The sequence below is a fragment of the Misgurnus anguillicaudatus genome, chromosome 8 (assembly GCF_027580225.2).
Source record: "Misgurnus anguillicaudatus chromosome 8, ASM2758022v2, whole genome shotgun sequence".
Lineage (NCBI taxonomy): Eukaryota > Metazoa > Chordata > Actinopteri > Cypriniformes > Cobitidae > Misgurnus > Misgurnus anguillicaudatus.
Genome location: NC_073344.2, coordinates 808,463 through 829,423, shown reverse-complemented (window position 1 = coordinate 829,423; position 20,961 = coordinate 808,463). Strand labels below are relative to the sequence as shown.

General features: G+C 42.1%; 1 long non-coding RNA gene across 3 annotated transcripts; it reads left to right on the top strand.

Moving 5' to 3' along the window:
• The first annotated feature begins 500 nt into the window (after nucleotides 1-500).
• LOC129435164 (uncharacterized) lies at nucleotides 501-20,698 on the top strand. Of its 3 annotated transcripts, XR_012370676.1 has the most exons (5): nucleotides 501-694; nucleotides 804-830; nucleotides 1,018-1,156; nucleotides 13,673-13,858; nucleotides 20,417-20,690. It is a non-coding gene; the product is annotated as an uncharacterized lncRNA (long non-coding RNA). The 3 variants fall into 3 exon arrangements; XR_012370677.1 differs by lacking the exon at nucleotides 804-830 and having other exon boundaries at nucleotides 502-694; nucleotides 20,417-20,689; XR_012370675.1 differs by lacking the exons at nucleotides 501-694; nucleotides 804-830 and having other exon boundaries at nucleotides 889-1,156; nucleotides 20,417-20,698.
• The last annotated feature ends 263 nt before the right edge of the window (nucleotides 20,699-20,961 follow it).

Here is a 20,961-nt window from a genome sequence, read left to right as displayed (position 1 = left end):
ATTTAGAGCATTGGATTCGCTAGACGAGAGCTTAATGTTGTTATTTTAATGAAAAGCTCCGCCTCATCTAGACAGCGCAAGTCACTTGCTGCGTCTCAATTCATCCAGCTGTGGATCAAACAGAAATTGCGTGTTGCGTTAATCGCGCGTTAATAAAATGAGTGCCGTTAAAATGAATTTGCGTTAACGCGTTTATTTTGACAGCCCTATTTTTAATATATATATTTTTTAAATAATAAGAAATACAAGTTCAGTCAGGGGGTACATTATACATATATAAAATAAAAATAAATAAGGCTGCGTCCTAGAATGCTGCTTGTCTCGGCTGCCACGTCATCAAGCATCGTCGAAGGACATCTCAATCTGCTTGTTTTCTCTTTTGTTGTTTTAATTAAATTACAAAAGGTTTAACTGTCCATGTTGTAAAGACCGTTGATACATGACTTTTATTCACTGTACTACAGTATTGGATTTTTTTTGGTGATGCATTGCTTATTTTCAACTTCTCTTTAAAGTTTTCATGCCATGACCACTGGGGCGGAAACCATTATGACATTGCCTTGGACATCAAACTAAACCATCTCATTCTGGCTTTTGAGGTGGACTCTAACCTTGAAATCTCAGAAGGACAGGTCTAAGATGGACGCAGCCTCCATAGGATGCAACCTTGCATTTGAGAAACACCCATAGAACGGTCAACTTACCCCATACTCTAACCTGAATGCAGGGATCATCAAACTTTATCTTTTACCTGAATTGTTCGATGGGTGTTGATACCAAACTTGTTTTTCTCGTCTCCCCAGGAGAAAGTCATGGGTTCTGCTGCTAAGGTTGTCATAAAATATGCTTTTTTCCATTTGTTGCATTTGGCAATATTATCAAAAGACATAAATTCTGAAAGAAATAAGATAATTTTCAAAGCATTAACATGAATATGAAAGCATTAAGTCATTAATGACCATCTTTTATTATTGTTTATTTACAGCGTCTTTTATTCTGCTTAACTGACTCATGCAGAATTCTGGCTTGATGTTTGGTCCACCTGTTAGCTGGCTCTGGTGCTTGGTAGTCTTCTCAAACCTCTGAATCAAGACCACCATGAGAGGCCTTCTGAAGACCATCATTACGCTTCAGATCCAGTTGTCTTTACTATGAGGTAAATCTTTTTTAACTGCAGCATTGAGCGTTATGTGCGCTGTTAATGGCACTGAACGCCTTGCATTTTTGCCCCCTAGTGCAACATGCGTTTTTGAAGGAGCGCTAAGAGCAGAAAAGTGCCCGACGTCATTTGTGTCTTTCCATTGTCCAATTGAATATGGGGAGAGGCAGGCCTTCCGTTGTAGGACCGATGTTTACAGTTATTTGAAACAAACATACTTCAGTTACTTACTGTCTCCTGTGTGTTTTTGCACCTCTCACCTTCGATCAAAGTCAGTGCAAGAGTCCTCTTTTTAAAGTTTCTGCTTATATGACAGTTAAGAGCAAAAGAGCGCTCACGCTTCAATATTTGATTGACAGGACATCTGCCTCGGTGGTTGCCTAGCAATATAAAAAGCTGCGCTGCACTGCACTGCTTTTTATAAAGTGACCAAATAAAAGTGCACCTTGTGTTTCCACGTCTTTAAAACGCATTTGGTGTGATTGGCCCCCAACAAGGGTTTTTTCTGCCACTTTTTATTTTTTCAGCTTTTGTCTTGATATTGTATTTTACATTGGTAAATGCCTATGGACATTGGTTACTAGCGTTCTGCATGTGTAAATGCACATCGATGCGAACAACGACGCAAACGTGTAAATGAAAAGTGGCGCATAGCCTACTGTGTAGAGGCATTGGGGTAGGTCTGACAAAATCAGCCTTAATGACAACTGCATCAGTCTTCAATGATGGTTTAACTTTTACACAGATAAACACTTACTTTGTCTATCCAGACTTCAAGGTTAGAGTTCGGACAGATTCAGATAGAAAATGAACAAAACCAACTAAGTGTTTTGTTGATATTTTAGTCCTAATTGATTATGACAGATTTGTTACAGCCTTATCTGTCAAAATGACAGCCAATAAGAAAGTTTAGTTCAACCTCTGGTTGTAAAGCAGATTTTGAACCAGTCTTCTTCAATTGTGTTACTAGCCTACCACAATCCCTGTGCACCAGCAATGGAAAGTGCAGACCAAACTTCTACCTCCACCTGTGAGTCTCTTCCCACATGTAGTAAAGTAATGAATGCGGTAGGGCTGGGTATTGTTAGCAATTTCACAATTCGATTCGATTTCGATTCTTGAGCCTTCGATTCAATTCAATATTGATTTACTTCCTTCGATATCGATTCAATAATAAGTAAATACACAAGCAATTAAGTACCCGAGTATATTTTTAAATAATGTGTGTAGTATTACTAATGTTCAGAGGTGGAAAAAATACTAAAATATTTTACTTAAGTAAAAGTAAAGTTACTGGTCTAAAAATCTACTCAAGTAAAAGTAAAAAGTAAATCATTAAAAAGTTACTTTTTTTTACAGCGGGGAGAGGTGGAGGATTTTAGTATAGTTCAAAAACAAGGGAATATAAATCTCAAACTAGTTATTTTTAATTGTAGGAACATCTTTACAATTAAAGTGCAATAACAAAAAGTTAATAAAATAAAAAGCTTTTTTAAACTAAGAAACATTTAAGGAATTATTTAATGATTTTACATGTGAGTTATGCACTTTTGAAGGTGGTCAGCAGCTTGTAAATACAATCACTATAGTAAGGTTGTTATTGATGTATTGCTGGTAACATACATTATTTTATTAAACTATATATCTAGTTTAAATGAGCATATAATTAGATGAGTGCCATGTCATACTTTTGACACGTTTATTTATTGTCTTCTAGCGTCCCTGACCTGGGTACCTGATGTCAGACCTTTATTCTCTCTCTCTCTCTCTCTCTCTGCAATGTCTAATGAGCTGCGCATTTTCGAGGACGTTCTGAAGTTGTGTTTGACTTGACGCGAAGCTGCTAGACTGCGATGGATAATACGCATTGTATTAAAAACGCGTCGTGCAAATGAGCATTAAACCCCGGTCTGCAATTTCGTACTCGAGAGCATGAATCCTACCTTTCATAGGAATGAAACACTCGCTTCGCGTCAGTGGAAAGTGGTCGCTTAAATATGACCAGGGGTTTCTTTCATAAGATTTGAACTGAGGCGGGTCTGCATTAGCGCGCGCCTGTCTTGTCCGTCTCCATGGTTCTTTTTGCGCGTTCCCCCGCCCATCAATCATCCGTTGCGCGTCTTTATCACCTTGCTTTAAAAAAAATATACTCTGTAACGGATATGATTTAAAATGTAGCGAAGTACAATACTTCAAACAAAACATACTTAAGTAAAAGTACAGATTTTAAAAACTACTCAAAAAAGTAAAAGTACACAAAAAACTACTCATTTACAGTAACGTGAGTAAATGTAATTTATTTCTTTCCACCTCTGCTAATGTTTGATCACGTTGATGGTGCAGGCTTGAAAGAAGTGCTGCTGTTTGCCATCTTTGATCTTACTGTTTTGATATAGCGCGTCTTGTACAAGGCTGAATGCTCTTACTAGAGTGTTGCCCACAGCGCCGCCACTGGCCGGGGGGGCTGAATCGATTCATAGAATTTGATGAATCGATATTGAATTGAGAAACAAATAATTGCAATGCATTGATGAATCGATATTTTTACCCAGCCCTAGAATGCGGTCTCACAAATGAAAGTTTTTTTAGGGTACATTATTTTAATTACCAAATGATTTCTCGGATGAATTTGGATAAAAATACATTATTTTATTTTTCATTTATGAAAACTGGTTGTTGCTGCATGAACTCAAGCACATTTATTTCAAACACATCAACGCAACATCATTGCTATAAACCAATGCAGCTATTTTGGATAAAAGATAATGCGCCTCAGGTCACACAAATCAAACACGAAGAGTTGTCATACACAGTGTGTACAGTCAGTCATTCAAATTGGATATACACAAAAATCAGATTTAAACTGACAGTGTAAACATAGTCTATGAGATAAAACAAAAATGTTTAAATGTAAGCCTTGCTAAATACCTTATTACCCATAGTTTATCCTCTTTATACTATGGTCACTTGCTTTTGCTTATTTTGCAGTACAAAATAGGGCAGGACAGATAAGAAAAAAACATTAGTTTTATTAATTATTTTATCTAGGGGTCAATAGATCTAGTTCAATCAACACCCTCACCATGCTCTCCCAGCTTTAGGTGCTTAGACCTGTTTTTCTAATCAAACAATACAAGGGCAGATGTTTTGGCGTTATTGCCTTCATGGCATGAAAGATTAAAATCTGCATTTAAACCCAAAGGGGATATGATCTTTAAATAAAATTGCATTGTCATTTTCTTGGTTACAACCATAATACTGAACAACTTTAAAGGTCCCGTTTTTCCTGTGTTTTTGAAGATTTGATTGTGTTTACAGTGCGCAATATAACATGTGTACATGTTTCACATGCAGTATTTTTCACACAATCTACTTATCTATATAGTGCTTTCACTGTCCTAAAAACGGGCTGATGTCTTCTTTGTCCTATGAAGTCCCTCCTTCAGAAATACGTAACGAGTTCTGATTGTGTAGCTTGTTTAGTGTGTTGTGATTCAATAGCAGCTTATCTTAGCCAGGACGGAGTTTAGTCAAACACACTTGCTTTGCATCATTCAACCGGGAAGTAGAGGGCTGTAGTCCAAACCGGCCGTTCGCTGTATTGGAAGGGGGATTCTGTTAAAGAAAATACATTGCCTGGCTGGCAGTGAACTTTGAGCTTTATCATTTACAGGTATTATTTATGCTATTACAGCAACATTACACACTAACTAAAGTTAAAAAAATGGGATCAGGAAAAACGTGACCTTTAATGTTTAAGTATTGAGAAAGAAATTAATTCTTACTGTGGTGGAGATATTGAAAACTTTTAAAAAGAGGGGCATTTTGGGTCTGATGTGATGATGTTCTCATTGTGTTCTTTTGTTACAGACAGAGATGTATAGTAACGAAGTAGAACTACTTCACTACTGTACTTAAGTACTAAAAGACAGTATCTGTACTCTACTGAAGTATTATTTTTTTCTCCTACTTCCACTTTTACTTCAGTACATATTTTCGATGAGTTTAATACTTTTACTCCGATACATTTTTTATGTGCTGCATAGTTACTCGTTACACTCAAATGTTACGAATCATTCCAAACCCACATTATCACTGCCGGAGCGGTGATACACATTAGAAACACACACAGATCGTGGTCTAAACCAATCGGAGAAAGTGAAGGGCGGACCCTGTGGGATTTGATTTTGTTTTATTAATCGTGCTGTTTATAATCTTAATTAATGTGTATTGTTACAACAATGATTTCTGTGCTAACCACAAGAAAGTTGTCTGTGTGTGTGGAAAGTTACCAAGGAGAGGGTGGCTGATGTGTGTGTGTGGGAGCCAGGGGGGCTATAGAAAAAGCCCTGAAGGGAAAACACACAGAACAGATGGTTTCAATAAACAAGTTGTTTGCTTTATAACTATGTTATATTTAGAGAAAGTGAAAATTAGTATGTTTAACTAATGAATGCATTTAACCAATTCATGAACAATGGAGTATTGTTGTGTTGTTGAATAATTATGTTTTACATATTTACTGCCTACATTTCATGATGATTGCCAAAAGTGTAAAAGTTACAAAGATGTCCAAATAAGGACTGTGGAAATTGATTTTGTTCCATTTTATATTTCTTTAATTAATCATTTTATTCTACAAACACTGTGTGTTTCATATATGCATTGAGTTATTACGTAAAAATGAGGTGTTTGAGTTTGAGAGTGGAAAGCTACCAGCTTGGGTGTGTGTGTAAAACTGCAAAAAGGATTAGCTAGGAATGTATGTCTGGAAATTGTCAAGATAAGAAAGAGACCAGAGGAGGAAAAGCAAACAGACAACCATGTATTAACTAATGCTTTAATATTCACAGGATAAAATATGCAATGTATTTCTTACTTAATCAGTATTAATCAGTGAATAATTGATGTAATAAATATAAGATGTTGTCTTTGATAAATGTGTATTAACCAATGAAATGAAGGTTGCATACAGAATAACCTAATGGGGGCATGGTAGCTCAACCTTGAAGGACAGAATCTCTGGTACTTGTCCTTTGTGTGTGTATTCTTCCCTAACAGATGGTTTTAATAATGATTAAAGTGTTTGCTTAGAAGTAGTATTGAGTAAAAGATGTAATATGTGTTTATCTATCTAAAGAAGTTAATGTGTGCCTTATTCATATAACCAATTTTACGAATAATGAAATGATGTCATGATATTGAAATGTGTTTTACATAATAATCACTTTCATTTTACAGCTTATGTTTTTTGTATGAATAAATGAATGTTTTATTAATGATTTGTTTTTAAGAAAGCATTATAATATGCTATGTGAGGTCAATCATATGTGAAGTGGAGGAGTACTAGGGAGGAGGTGACGGACTGCATGGATCTCAGGGTTGTGTGGAGAACAGTTTGTTTTTTCTTTGTCTGTGTGTGTTTATCTTCGCCTACAGGCTAAAACTGAGTGTGGTGATGGAGTCAGATTGACGAGGGGAACGGCCTTTGTGGGTGGAGATTCTAAGAAGAAAGAACGACGATAAATACTCATGTTTTTCTGTCTTGAGCTGTTAGTCTGTCGAATCCTGCTGTTAGGACGTGAGACGACCCAGCAAACTTTTTCATATCTGATCAATAAATATTCAATTTAGATATTTGTGTCTTTCTCAAATTATGAACATGCTTTGGACGCCTTAAAGTCCAACAATTGGTGATCCCCGACGTTGTTGGAGGGAAAAGAAGATTAAGAGAAGTTTCTAATTGCTTAAGATCGAGTAAGGGAGGGCTCCATTTCAACACAAAAGACCGGTCTTCTAAAACAAAGGTAAGCAGAAACCTGTTTTATCAAATTCTGCTATTGGACATATACCAAATTAATTGTGTTGATAAGGAGATCCAAACTGAAAGTAGTAATTGAATAAAAGATCAGATTGAAAAACTTAAAAAAAAAAAATAAGGTTAATAGAAAGAGAGAGATTGGTTGAATGGTCCCTCGGGTTTTAGTCCTGTAAAGGTAAATTTGGGTTGGAGTCCCTTAATGTATTAGACATTATAAAGTACCAATAGGGTTGAATGGTCCCTTGGGTGAAAGCCCCATAAAGGTAAATTGTGGTTGGAGTCCATTAATGTATTAGACATTATAAAGTACCAATAGGGTTGAATGGTCCCTTGGGTGAAAGCCCCATAAAGGTAAATTGTGGTTGGAGTCCATTAATGTATTAGACATTATAAAGTACCAAAGTGGGTTAAAGTCCCTCGGATGAAAGTTCCGTAAATAGTGAATTGGTGTGACCGGATATTTTTTAATTGTTTTAAGTTTTGCTAATACACGGGTCAGTATTCGAGCGGGTGCAAGTCCTGAAAACTACTGGTGTACATATTGTTAATCGCTTTCAATTTTTGCTAAAAAGACGGGTCAGTAGTCGCGCGGGTGAAATCCCTGAAAACTACTGGTGTACATAACTTTCCTACGTAATAGTGACATTTTTGGTATCTCTTCTTTTATAATCTTTGTCACTTGGTGAGTGTGAAGAATGGCAGAGTTTCAGAAAGAGTGTGATGAATATGGGTGTCCACCAGTGTATGTGCAATGGCAAAAAATAAACAAATCGATGGTCCAAACTGATCCTAAAGATGTTAAGCAGAAGGAAAAAAGTGGTTTGGTAAAGGGCCAAATGTGACAAGCTTAGAGAAAGAGTTGAGAATTTGGACGAGATTAGCTCTGGTTGCTGCTGCCATGCAGGCTATTAAATCAAAGAAAAAAGGGGAGGTTGACAGTTGTGCTGTGAGCAAGCAAAAGGAAGTAGAACCAGGAAGCACTGAGCCAGTACCCTCAGCCCCACCCATGGCTCCTCCTCAAGTGAAGTCACTATACCCCTCACTGCACACACCTCCTCCTTATGAGGAAAAGTCTGTTTCGATCTCAAAGCAACAGCCGGTGTTAACAGTAAACAGCGGTGAATTAGATGTTGAATTTGATGATATAAAGGCCCTGAAAAGAAAAATGGAAAGATTACAACAAACAATTATGACACAGGGAGAGATAATCACAACTCTATTAAGATTACAGAGAAATATAAATGATAACAACATGGGAAAGAGATATTGTGTATTACACAGACAGGGCCATAAACAAATCACACAAACAGAACTTGTAGAGGTAGATTAGATTAAGAATGAGTTTTTTGAAACTGCAGCTGGAACAGGCCAACACAAAAAAAAAACAAATGCCCCAGCAGGCCCAACCAACACCAGTAGCTATGACAACTAGTGTCCCGGAAAACGTCCAACATCCCTATCAGCCCATAGATCCATATAAAGGCCCACCCTATACAGGAAACCCGTGGGAGGGATATAACCAACAGAGAAGGGGAAGGCCAAGAAGGAGTAGTAGACCAAAACGGGGAGGTTTTGGAGGTTTTGGCAGGAATACATGTTATGTGTGTGGATAGGAGGGTCATTGGGGACGAGATTGTCCCATGTATTGGTCACAGGCCCAAAATTCAGGTGCGAGCCCACTTAACGGACCACCTGCGGGGGGATGGGGTCCCCGAGGAGGTGGTGCCGGGCGTGGAGCAGGTGGCTATGGCAGGGGGCCACCGAGATCGCACAACCCATCACAACCAGATTTAATGGCGCCTATGCACCCAACATGGGGCCAAAGGGAGTGGTGCGGATGAATGAGGAGGCACACAGGAACCCACCATGAAAGGAATGGCTGGGCCTCTCATGGAACACTAAGAGCCCTAGTGGATAATGGGCCTAAATAGTCCACCGTAAAAAAAGTTTCAACAACGGTGGGGATAATGGGTTTCTGGTAAAATTGAAAAGTGACTATCAACAAATCACTACCCTATAAGGTAGCAAACCAGTCTAGTTCGCACGCATTTCTGTATTCCTCCAACACACTAGTTAATAATAGATAGGGACCTAGAAATTACAATGACCTGTCAATGTTGTAATGTGCCCCCGGACGGACGGGGCACAAATGAATGGCTAATTAAACTATGGAGAGATAGAGCCTTATGTCTGACCCAGGACCAGAGACTTATGTTGTTATTTATTTATTTATTTTTTTTGGGGGGGGGCTTATAAACAACAAACAATAGATAACAAGGTATGTACCAATATATAAAACGGTGTCTTAGATAAAGTTTACCAAAAAATCCTGGCCAGCCAAACCTGAAATTATGTCCATGAGGGTGTAAACATGACTGATCTAATCACTGAGGGTGAGCCACATGATGGCATACCATTGACTGAAAAAGCAAACAAATTGAGAGATGGTTTGTTTGCGGTACCACTGACAACTCCCCCACCGGTAATCACTTTATTTATGGATGGCTTTGTTTTAGAGCATCAGATGGTACGCTAAAGGCAGGGTTTGCTGTGGTTTACCAGGTTGAGGGTGATTTTGTGACTAGAGTGAGTGGTAAATTGGAGGGTAAGCAGTCAGCACAGACAGCTGAAATGATAGCTGTTATCAAAGCCTTGCACTACGCTGGTGAAGAGAGGGTGATTATTTATAGTGACTATGCATATGTGATTGGTGCAGTATATATGGAACTGCCATATGGCAGATAGGTGGGTTTGAAACCAGGAAAGGCCGCCCTATAACACATGCTAGCGAAGCCTGACACATAATACAGGCTGTGAAGGTACCTAATGAAGTGGCTGTTGTCAACTGCCTAATAAACCACTTATATCCCCAACCATGGTTTCCCAAGACAAAGTTAGATCTGACAAAATTGATAAACACGCACTGGAATTGACATATAGTTTTGGGGCTGCTCATCGCCCCAATGCCAGAGCAAAGCTGAAATAATGAACCTGACTTTGACATTAAAACTTGACTTGACAAAATCTGTGCACAGACAAAAATAACATGGCTTGACGCATTGCCAATTGCATTAATGTCTATTCGCTCTTCTGTTAACAGGATTTCTGGTCTCACTTCCTTTGAATTGCTTACAGGTCGACAGTCTCCAGGCCCACGGAACGCCGTGGTGTAGGATCCAATCCTGCCACTTGCTCATGCTGTTTATTTTTACAAACTAACTGCTATGATTAAACATTTTTCCTGCCAGGCTACACGACACCGGGACAACGACCAAGCTGTTACAAATGATGATTGAGTGAAAGTGAAGGTGTTCAGACGGTGCTGGGCCGAACGGAGACGGTCCAGGCTACCGAGAGTAAAAGCAAGAACCTAACATTGTGTCCAGCTACAGGGCAAAGACCACACCTGGTTCCATCTCTTCTTGTGTTCCATGTGATTCTCCCAGCAGGTCTCTTACAGAAACCGGTGTGGACCTGAGGACTCAGGTCCAAGAGAGGGAGAGTGTTGAAAGTGAAAGTGAAAGTAAATCAGCTGGAATACAGAGAGAACAAACAGGAAGTGAAACATCAGGGGTAACACTCACACAACACCAACAACAAAGTCAACAAAATTGTACATAAAAAAGGTGACATTTTTTTCCCAGCCCAGCAACAGAACCTTTAGCACACTGCATAAACTGTGCCTACGGAGCAGGTATAGCCGTACAATTCAAGACCAAGTACGGAATACAAAAGGTTGTAAGTCAAAACAAACACACAGGTAAATGTGCAGTTACTCAGACGGCAGATTGATTTTTCATTTAATAACAAAACAAAATTGTACTGATTTACCAACATATGAGAATTTTACCAACAGCCTCAAATGTATGAGAGATGGGTGTGAGGAAAAAGGAATAACAAGTGTATCCACTCCCCGGATGGGGTGTGGGTTAGATAAATTGGATTTCAGTAAGGTGGTGGAGATCCTGACAGAAGTGTTCAGGGACCTGAACATCACAATTACAGTTTATTCATTGTAAATTCTTTTGCTGTACTCTTACTTGTTATTAAGTTTCAATTTAAGAGTGTTTTTTGAATTAAGCCAATAAGCATAAGTGTATTTTTTCCACAGAGATGAAGCTATATGGAAATTGGGAGGTTCTGTGGACCCTAAGGGTTATAACTGCAATTATAATCACCATAATATTTAGCATAAACAATGGAGGTAATCTGAAAATTGACATAAGGTCCAAGACAACACTACAAGATCCGTGCTTAAAGAGATATGGGGGAATTGAATTGAATTACACAAAAAATTTAACGACATCATACAACTTTGGTTTGTGCAGTATGATAGACTGTGGAGGGCAATAGTAACCTCTATAGTAGTGTCCATTGGTCTATTTGTGGCCATCCTGGTGACCTGTGGATGTTGTTGCATTCCCTGTCTTAGATCCCTGTGCAACAGATTAATAATATCTGCAATAGAGAAAAAAGAGAACAATCCACCCCCATATAGCATGCCCCTATTAGGCTTACAGAACCTGGATAAGGATGAAGAAGAAAATGTGTGACCTCTTTCAGAGGTCAAGAGAGGGAATTGTGGGATTTGATTTTGTTTTATTAATCGTGCTGTTTATAATCTTAATTAATGTGTATTGTTACAACAATTATTTCTGTGCTGACCACAAGAAAGTTGTCTGTGTGTGTGGAAAGTTACCAAGGAGGGGGTGGCTGATATGTGTGTGGGAGCCAGGGGGGCTATAGAAAAGCCCTGAAAGGAGAACACACAGAACAGATGGTTTCAATAAACAAGTTGTTTGCTTTATAACTATTTTATATTTAGAGAAAGTGAAAATTAGTATGTTTAACTAATGAATGCATTTAACCAATTCATGAACAATGGAGTATTGTTGTGTTGTTGAATAATTATGTTTTACATATTTACTACCTATGATTGCCAAAAGTGTTAAAGTTATAAAGATGTCCAAATAAGGACTGTGGAAATTGATTTTGTTCCATTTTATATTTCTTTAATTAATCATTTTATTCTACAAACACTGGGTGTTTCATATATGCATTGAGTTATTAGGTAAAAATGAGGTGTTTGTGTTTGAGAGTGGAAAGCTACCAGCTTGGGTGTGTGTGTAAAAATGCAAAAAGGATTAGCTAGGAATGTATGTCTGGAAATTGTCAAGATAAGAAAGAGACCAGAGGAGGAAAAGCAAACAGACAACCATGTATTAACTAATGCTTTAATATTCACAGGATAAAATATGCAATGTATTTCTTACTTAATCAGTATTAATCAGTGAATAATTGATGTAATAAATATAAGATGTTGTCTTTGATAAATGTGTATTAACCAATGAAATGAAGGTTGCATACAGAATAACCTAATGGGGGCATGGTAGCTCAACCTTGAAGGACAGAATCTCTGGTACTTGTCCTTTGTGTGTGTATTCTTCCCTAACAGATGGTTTTAATAATGATTAAAGTGTTTGCTTAGAAGTAGTATTGAGTAAAAGATGTAATATGTGTTTATCTATCTAAAGAAGTTAATGTGTGCCTTATTCATATAACCAATTTTACGAATAATGAAATGATGTCATGATATTGAAATGTGTTTTACATAATAATCACTTTCATTTTACAGCTTATGTTTTTTGTATGAATAAATGAATGTTTTATTAATGATTTGTTTTTAAGAAAGCATTATAATATGCTATGTGAGGTCAATCATATGTGAAGTGGAGGAGTACTAGGGAGGAGGTGACGGACTGCATGGATCTCAGGGTTGTGTGGAGAACAGTTTGTTTTTTCTTTGTCTGTGTGTGTTTATCTTCGCCTACAGGCTAAAACTGAGTGTGGTGATGGAGTCAGATTGACGAGGGGAACGGCCTTTGTGGGTGTATATTCTAAGAAGAAAGAACGACGATAAATACTCATGTTTTTCTGTCTTGAGCTGTGAGTCTGTCGAATCCTGCTGTTAGGACGTGAGACGGCCCAGCATGCTGTAACTTTTTCATATCTGATCAATAAATATTCAATTTAGATATTTGTGTCTTTCTCAAATTATGAACATGCTTTGGACGCCTTAAAGTCCAACAACCCCTCCCTTCCTCTCACTCACAAATATGAGACGCAGTTGTAAACAAATGTGAAGCGAAGAGAGAACCAAAGTGCGTGAGAGAGACAGAGAGAGAGAGAGAGAGGATGCGTGAGAAAGGGCGAGTGTGCGCGAAAGAAGGAAACCTAAATACATCGAAACCCCTTGTAGCTTTACCTATTACCATTATATTGCCTTATATTTCATTAATTCTGAATTCTCTATCTCCATATCAGTTAAATTAATCTGAATTATCTGAACATTCATGTCCTTGTACTCCTGCTACAGCTAAAGGAATTGTGAGTGTCCTTTAGCTTAAACATTTGAAATAATATAAACAATATTATATTCAAACTTTTGACTGTTTTCTTTAATAACTACACTACACAATACTTGTACTTTTACTTTCAGTACTTGAGTAGTATATTTTTTAAAAAACTACTTGCAATACTTAAGTACAAAACATGTTTAATACTTTAGTACTTCCACTCAAGTGCTGTGCTTAAAGAGCACTTCAACTTCTACTCAAGTCACTTTTTTGATAGAGCACTTGTACTTTTACTCGAGTCTGGGTCCCTAGTACTTTATACATCTCTGGTTACAGATAGAACTGAACTGGAGTCTGTGAACTAATGCTGTGTTCGAGACAACTTGGATGTTGGATATTATTGACCTTAAACCCGTAAGAAGTCAGGAACAGGAAACAAAGTGGAGTATCCGACCTCTCAACATGGAACAGATCGATCAACACCGACCTCAACGAGATGCGTCATTTGACATTGCAGACAAGGTGGTGGCTAGCCTTTCACAGCATTACATGAACCGCAAACACACTTTAAACAGCACGTAATATAGATGAACATGAATGTTAAATTATCCAGTAACCGTTTTCTGCCATAATTGGCACAAGAGCACAAACTTCTCCTGGGGTCTCATTATGTGGTAAACACGCAAATGTGATTACGTGATTGACTGGAATGCATTGAGGTCGGAGCGAGGTAGGATATTTAATGACATAACATCAGAAATCCGAGTTGTCTGTAACACTGCACAATATTTCACCTAATTGTCACCACCTGATTATCATGTTTTTAACACAACCATTGATTGGTCACACGGATGAAGGCAGCAAGCAGAGACATTTGTCCTTTGTATCTATCTCAAAAAATATAAATCTATATTTAATGTTAAAAAACACTTACAGTAGACTGTGTTAGATAACGTCTCGGTTACGGATGTAACTCTCGGTCCCTGAAGGAGGGAACGGAGACGTCACGTCGTGACCGACGAATTGGGAACTCGCTTAGAGAGACCAATCTGCTTCGAATACTACTAAAACGCCAATGAACTTGGCATTGAGATATTTGCATAATGCTGGCGCCGCCCCGCCAGGTGCGTATATAAGCCACAGGTGCAAATATAGAAATCAGCTTCTTTTTCGCTGAGAAAGCCGGAAAGTGTGACCGGCCGATAAACAGCAGGGAGCAGCCCTGTGGCGACGTGACGTCTCCGTTCCCTCCTTCAGGGAACGAGGGTTACATCCGTAACCGAGACGTTCCCTTTCAGTCGGTCACTATGACGTCACGTCGTGACCGACGAATTGGGAATCCCTACCAAAACGCCACTGAGGGCTGACCTCTTCCAGTGTCTGCGTAAAGCCCTCCGGTTCCACTTAAGGATAAGGAGAATTAGGTTTTAAGGCAGAAGGCCGGGCACTAGATGTTTCTTTAACCCAGAGTAGTGCCACCGACTGGGAAGCGCCCTATCTGAGCGGTATAGGGACGCTGCGGAAGCCACTGCCCCGTAAAGGGCTATTGGTGGGCGAAAGTCAACCGTAGTTGAGGTATAAATGACAGCCGTTGCTGTGTAAGCAAAGCAGTGCTCTGCTGAGGGAAACGTGGGCTAGTAGGATTAACCCCACGGAAAAATACTCACAAAGGAACCCGATGGGACGCAATGTGGATGCCCGAGCCAAACACAGGTTCGCGAGGATGCAGCTAGTGAAAGGCTGGCAGCGGATGCTCCGCAACATCAGGCTGCCTGGGCAGCGGAGGAAGGCAAAACAAATTATTACGCGTTTTTGCCTCGATGACCTTCCATACTGAGCTCAGTTTGGAGCAGCAGTCGGAGGCTGTAAAATCTGTAAAATCTAATGAACGTATTAGGTGTCGCCCAACCAGCAGCTCTGCAAATGTCTGTTAGCGAGGAACCACGAGCGAGTGCCCAAGATGAGGCAACACTCCGTGTGGAGTGCGCTCTCAAATTAAATGGACAAGGAATGCCCTGCAGATTATAAGCAAGGGTGATAGTATCAACTATCCAATGAGACATCCTCTGCTTAGTGACAGCTTTCCCTCTCTGCTGACCACCGTAACAAACAAAGAGCTGGTCTGAGGTCCTAAGGCTTTGTGTGCGATCCACGTAGATGCGTAACGCTCGTACGGGGCATAATAAAGCCATGGTTGGGTCTGCCGCCTCCGCGGGCAAAGCTTGCAAGCTCACCACCTTATCTCTGAAGGGAGTGGTGGGAACTTTGGGCACGTAGCCTGGTCTGGGTCTCAGTGAGACAGCAGGACCAAACTGAAGGCACGAATCGTCAACAGAGAATGCATATAAATCCCCTACTCTCTTCACGGAGGCCAATGCTAAGCAGGGTCAGAGTTTTCATTGACAAAAACTTCAGACTCGCAGACTGCAAAGGCTCGAACGCGGAACCTGTAGTAGGGCTTCAGCACCATGGACAGGTCTCGGAGGAATAGAGGGAGGGCGCGAGGGGTTTAGCCTGCGAGCGCCTCTTAAAATCTAATAACCAAATCATGCTGGCCATCTGATCTGCCGTTAATAAGTGAGTGATGAGCAGAAATAGCGGCGATATCAACTTTAATGGTGGAGGGTGACAGCCTACCATCTAACCTATGTTGAAGATATATAAAACCACAATGTAAAGCATTCTCTGGGGTCCTGCCGTTGCGAAGAGCACCAGGTGACGAAAAGGTTTTCATTTAAGCGCGTAAGCCCGTCTTGTGGACGGTGCTCGTACCGCGTCGATGGTGTTCGATACCGCTTGCGATAAATCACCTAAACCTTGCGCGCACTCAACGACCATACATGGAAATCCCACAGGTCGGGGCGCGGGTGCCAAATGTGCCCCTTCCTTGAGAAGGAAAGTCCTTCCTCCGGGGAATTCGCCAGGGAGGGGCTGTCGCGAGGAGCATTAACTCTGAAAACCAATTCCTGGTCGTCCAGTACGGGGCGACTAATAAAAGGCTCTACTCGTCCTGCCTGACTTTGCACAGTGTCTGTGCGATTAAGCTCACTGGAGTGAATGCGTATTTGCGCGTCCCCCGCGGCCAGCTGTGTGCCAACGCATCCACGCCGAGGCTGCCCTCGGTTAGTGAATAAAACAGGCGACAGTGGGTATCGTCCGGTGACGCAAATAGATATGTCTGCGCACGACCGAACTTCTTCCAAATTAGCTGAACCGTCTGGGGGTGGAGTCGCCATTCGCCGGTGCGCGCAGCTCGGGAAAGCGCGTCAGCCGCTGTATTGAGCGTACCCGGGATGTGAATGGCACGAAGGGACCTCAGATGCTTCTGACTCCAAAGGAGGAGATGACGAGCGAGATGCGACAGGTGACGAGAACGCAAAAAACGCCTTAACGGTAAATAACGCAACAGTCGTAATGTTGTCGGTGTCGGCTAATACATCCTTCCCTCGCATCTCCATAGCGGAGCGTACAAGTCCCAGATATACAGCGCACCGCTCGCGGCAGTTGGGGTGCTATGCACACCCCTGAGACTGCAAGCCCGTCATACGTGGCTGCTCATCCCGTGCTGGGGGCATCGTATGTGCTACAGAATGCCAGGAGACCCGACTCAGGGGCATATCTTGCTATAACAAATGCTGGGTCTGCCACGGGGTAAAATTGAAATGACACGCAGGTGTAATGGTAACACAGTGTATGCCGTTGCGCCACGCTCTCCTCGAGACTCGATCGTAAAACCAATGCTGAAGCAGTCTCATATGAAGCAGCTCGAGCAGTGTCACAGCCGCAGCATGCTGTCATATGTCCAGGAGCTTCTGAAATTGTTTCAGAGAGACCGCGTACTTCCCTCGAATTAAACCGAGGCAAGTCAGAACTGACTGATTGCGCGCTCTTGTAAAACACGCCAATAAATCGACCGAGTCTATTTCCATACTGAGAAAAAGATCCTCTGCACGGGGCAAAGTTGCTCCTTTCCCAGCTGACCTGATGACTTAAACGAGCGAGATGCTGAAGCATTAAATCTCTGTGTTCGCGCACGTCTGCCAAGAACGAGCCATTATAGTTGACGTAAATATAAGCAGAATGCGAACAACGCTCTCTCTCTGAGATTTTAATGCCGTGACTAGCACTTTCATGGAGACACGGGGAGAGAGAGACAGCTCAAATGGTGTACTTGGTATTAATATGCCCACCCCATGACGCAGAGCGAATAAACGGTCTAAGGCGAGAGGAGATGGACACATGAAGTACACGTCTACAGGTCTAAGGCTGCAAACCGATCTGAATATTGAAATACGAGCCTCTGCGTATCATCCTAAAGGATCACATTTGTAGAGCCGGTGCGTAAATAAATCGGTCGTAACCCACCGCGTATTTTGGGTAATATGAGATAAAGGCTGGAAAAAACCTTATCATCATTCTCGGTAAGAGGGACCGGCTCGAAATGTCCTTCGCCAGCAGGACATCGACTTTTGCACGCAGTACATGTGCATCGGACGCTTTCACTATAGTGAAACGAATGCCCGTAGAATTTGGGGGAGTGCCGGTAATTGTATTTCGTAACCGAGGCGGACAGTGCGTAAAACTCAACGAGACGGGCTGGGAACTGAAGCGAAGCATCCAGGGACCGTACGAGGAGAATTAACGACACTACCGAAGTACCCGCGGTGGGGCAGCGAAGCGAGACAGTTGAAACTGCCGGTGCGTCTGCTGTGACAGCATAAACATCTACAGTATGTGTGTGTGTGACACTGACCTGAGCCCGCTGAGGGTGACGGTCGTCTGGTCTCCTGCGCGGAGAGCGCAGACTCCGGAAAAACACCCGCTGGCGATAGAGGAGAGATAGGGTGAGCTGGTGTGCCCGCTCACGGCTCTTTCGATCCTCTGGAGACCTGGAGAGGGAAGAGGAATGCACTCTTATGTGTGCTTAAGTGGGTACCGGCTGGACAGCCGGTGGAACAGATGCAAACCAAGAAATTTCCACCCGACCCTCTACCGGGGGAAGGAGCGAATCACCGTCTCCTGAAGAGTGATCCTCTGCCAATCCGGGTCGCCCGTTACTGGCCACTTAAACTCCCGATTTTCACGGGAAGCGGCTAAGCGTGCGGGGCGAGCTGCTGACGACCGGTTCCCATGCGCTGCCGAGATGGGGTCCGAGGAGGGGAACAGAGGTGGCCGCCACAGGACGCCGACGGTGAGAGGCAGACTGAGGAGCCGGCGTGGTGGACCAAGGGCAGCTCTCTTTTGCCGGGGCATGACCTAGGAGATCGCCTCAGTCTGCGCAGCGGAGCTGTACGACTCCACGGGCTCGCCGAAGAGGCCGGTCTGTGAGACAGGAGCATTCAAGAAGTTGTTCTCGTCTGCGTCCGTCATGTAAGCCAGACATAGCCAAAGGTGGCGATCTTGAACACTGTGGTGGACATCGCACAACTGAAGGTCGCGGCTTCCCTCGTAAACCTCTAAAGCCTTCGCTTGGTGAACCTGCAGTGACGTTATTACGTGCAGGGCTGAAGCCGCGTCTCCGCATGCCTGATGGGCAGCGCCCGTAACCGGACGACTGTCTATACAAACACGGGAGGGAAGGGTTGGGTGGTCCCTCCAGGAACGCAGCTGCATCGCAACCCCCCGCTTTACTGAAGGGATCCCCATCCTTAGCGGCTCCGTTGGTGAGGGAGGTGAGGGGTGAAAGCTGAACGGCCGAGACGGCCGCAAATCACGTCAGCTCTTCGTGCCATCGGGAAAGGCAGGAGGTGAGGACCGTAGAGGCCCGGGCAGCTCCGAAATACCAATCATATGGGCGGGACGGTTCGGGCGGAGAGGGATTAACCCCTCCAACTCTACCGTTTCCGCCGCTCGAGCGGGCACGGCCGCCATCTCCGGGACGACTCCGCCTCGGAGGGAAAAGATGGGCACCCCTCTGATGCTGCAGAAGTGACGGGACCAGAAGGAGGTCCAATGGATTCGGCAGAAATCGCAGAACACGACTCTGCAGTCCCCACCGGAGCCTCAACCGGCTGAGGATGAGAAGGCCGGTAGGTGAAGGACGCATCCTCGCGTAGTGATGCGAAGAGCGTCTTGCGAGCGCTTGACAGCCGCACCATGGCGGCGTTCAGCACTGCAAAGGCGCGGACGTCGTTCCCATAGAAACGACAGTCGGCTCCGCAATCCAAGAGAGTTATGCTCTCACAGAGAGAACAAAAGCTCTCCACGAACGCAGCCTCGGAGTGCTCGATGCGCAAGCACGAAGACAGCGCTCGTGACCGTCACTGAAATCCCTGTACTTCTCGCACCCAAGATCGCACGGAGGAAAAGCTATCCTGAAATGGACGCTGATCTCCGAATATACGAGAGAGTGGCTGTCTTTAAAAAGACACAGAGCTCTCACGTATCACTCTTTAGGGAAATCACTCTTTTGGTGCTCAGCTGATGATGCACACAGGGAGAGGCAACGCACACACTAAACTCAAAACAAAAAATATGCAGAGCAGTGGAATACTGCGAGTGTCCGCTGTGTCAGTACTGCTTGTCAATCAACTTCAGCAACCGTTCCCAGAAGAGCAGAAAGTAGCTTCTCAGTAGCAGATACTGCCGGCTTTCGAAGCGATAAAAAGCTGATTTCTACATTTGCACCTGTGGCTTATATACGCACCTGGCGGGGCGGCGCCAGCATTATGCAAATATCTCAATGCCAAGTTCATTGGCGTTTTAGTAGTATTCGAAGCAGATTGGTCTCTCTAAGCGAGTTCCCAGATTGGTCACGACGTGACGTCGTAGTGACCGACTGAAAGGGAACTGTGCTCGTGGAAGTCAGCTTAAGTGAACAAATGGTAATGTTAATGAAAAGTTCATTTTTGTCACTGTTGCAAACTAACCACCACACAGAATATGAAGAATAGCCAGAACTGGTGTAATAAGCTAGCCCTAAAATGTTATGAGAATCTTGATGTATTGGACACAGGTGTGTAGTATCTGTTATATATTCACGGTTGACAGGTTTGTTTGCATGTAATTGCATTATTATTAATTTGGTGTTGATAGTCCAATGTTGATTTGGGAGAAATATTTAATTTCTTTTCTTTTTAGATCCTTTCTCTTTTTAATGCAGCACTTAAGGATGAACCACCCTGATCTACTAAGATGCACAGATTCAACTCTGGCCCAGCATCATCCCCACACCTCATCTGCCATCAGTTCAATTTAATGTCTGTCAATTGCAAATGGTATTTATTTCAGTTATATTACAACTTAATATTAAAGAAATAGTCTAGTATTGTGTAAAGCTGGGGTTTCCAAACTTCTCATTTCAAAACCTATTAGACAAGTGTAATCTATTCTAGACCCACTAAAATATTTTTAATATACATTTTTTAATGGGGTAAAACACATTTGTTCTCTTTCCGTGGAGTCATTTTATTTTCATAATATTTCATAATGTAAAGTAAATATACGTTTATTTGCAATACCAAATATTTTATGGTATATTCTTTCAAAACCATTGTCATTGTTAATTATTAATTTGGCCAAACTGTTGTTGCATCATTACGGTGTGCAACACACCTTAAGCTACTGTGTGACCGACAAGTGGGTCCTCCTGACAAACAATTTAAAATCCCCTGGTGTACCGAATT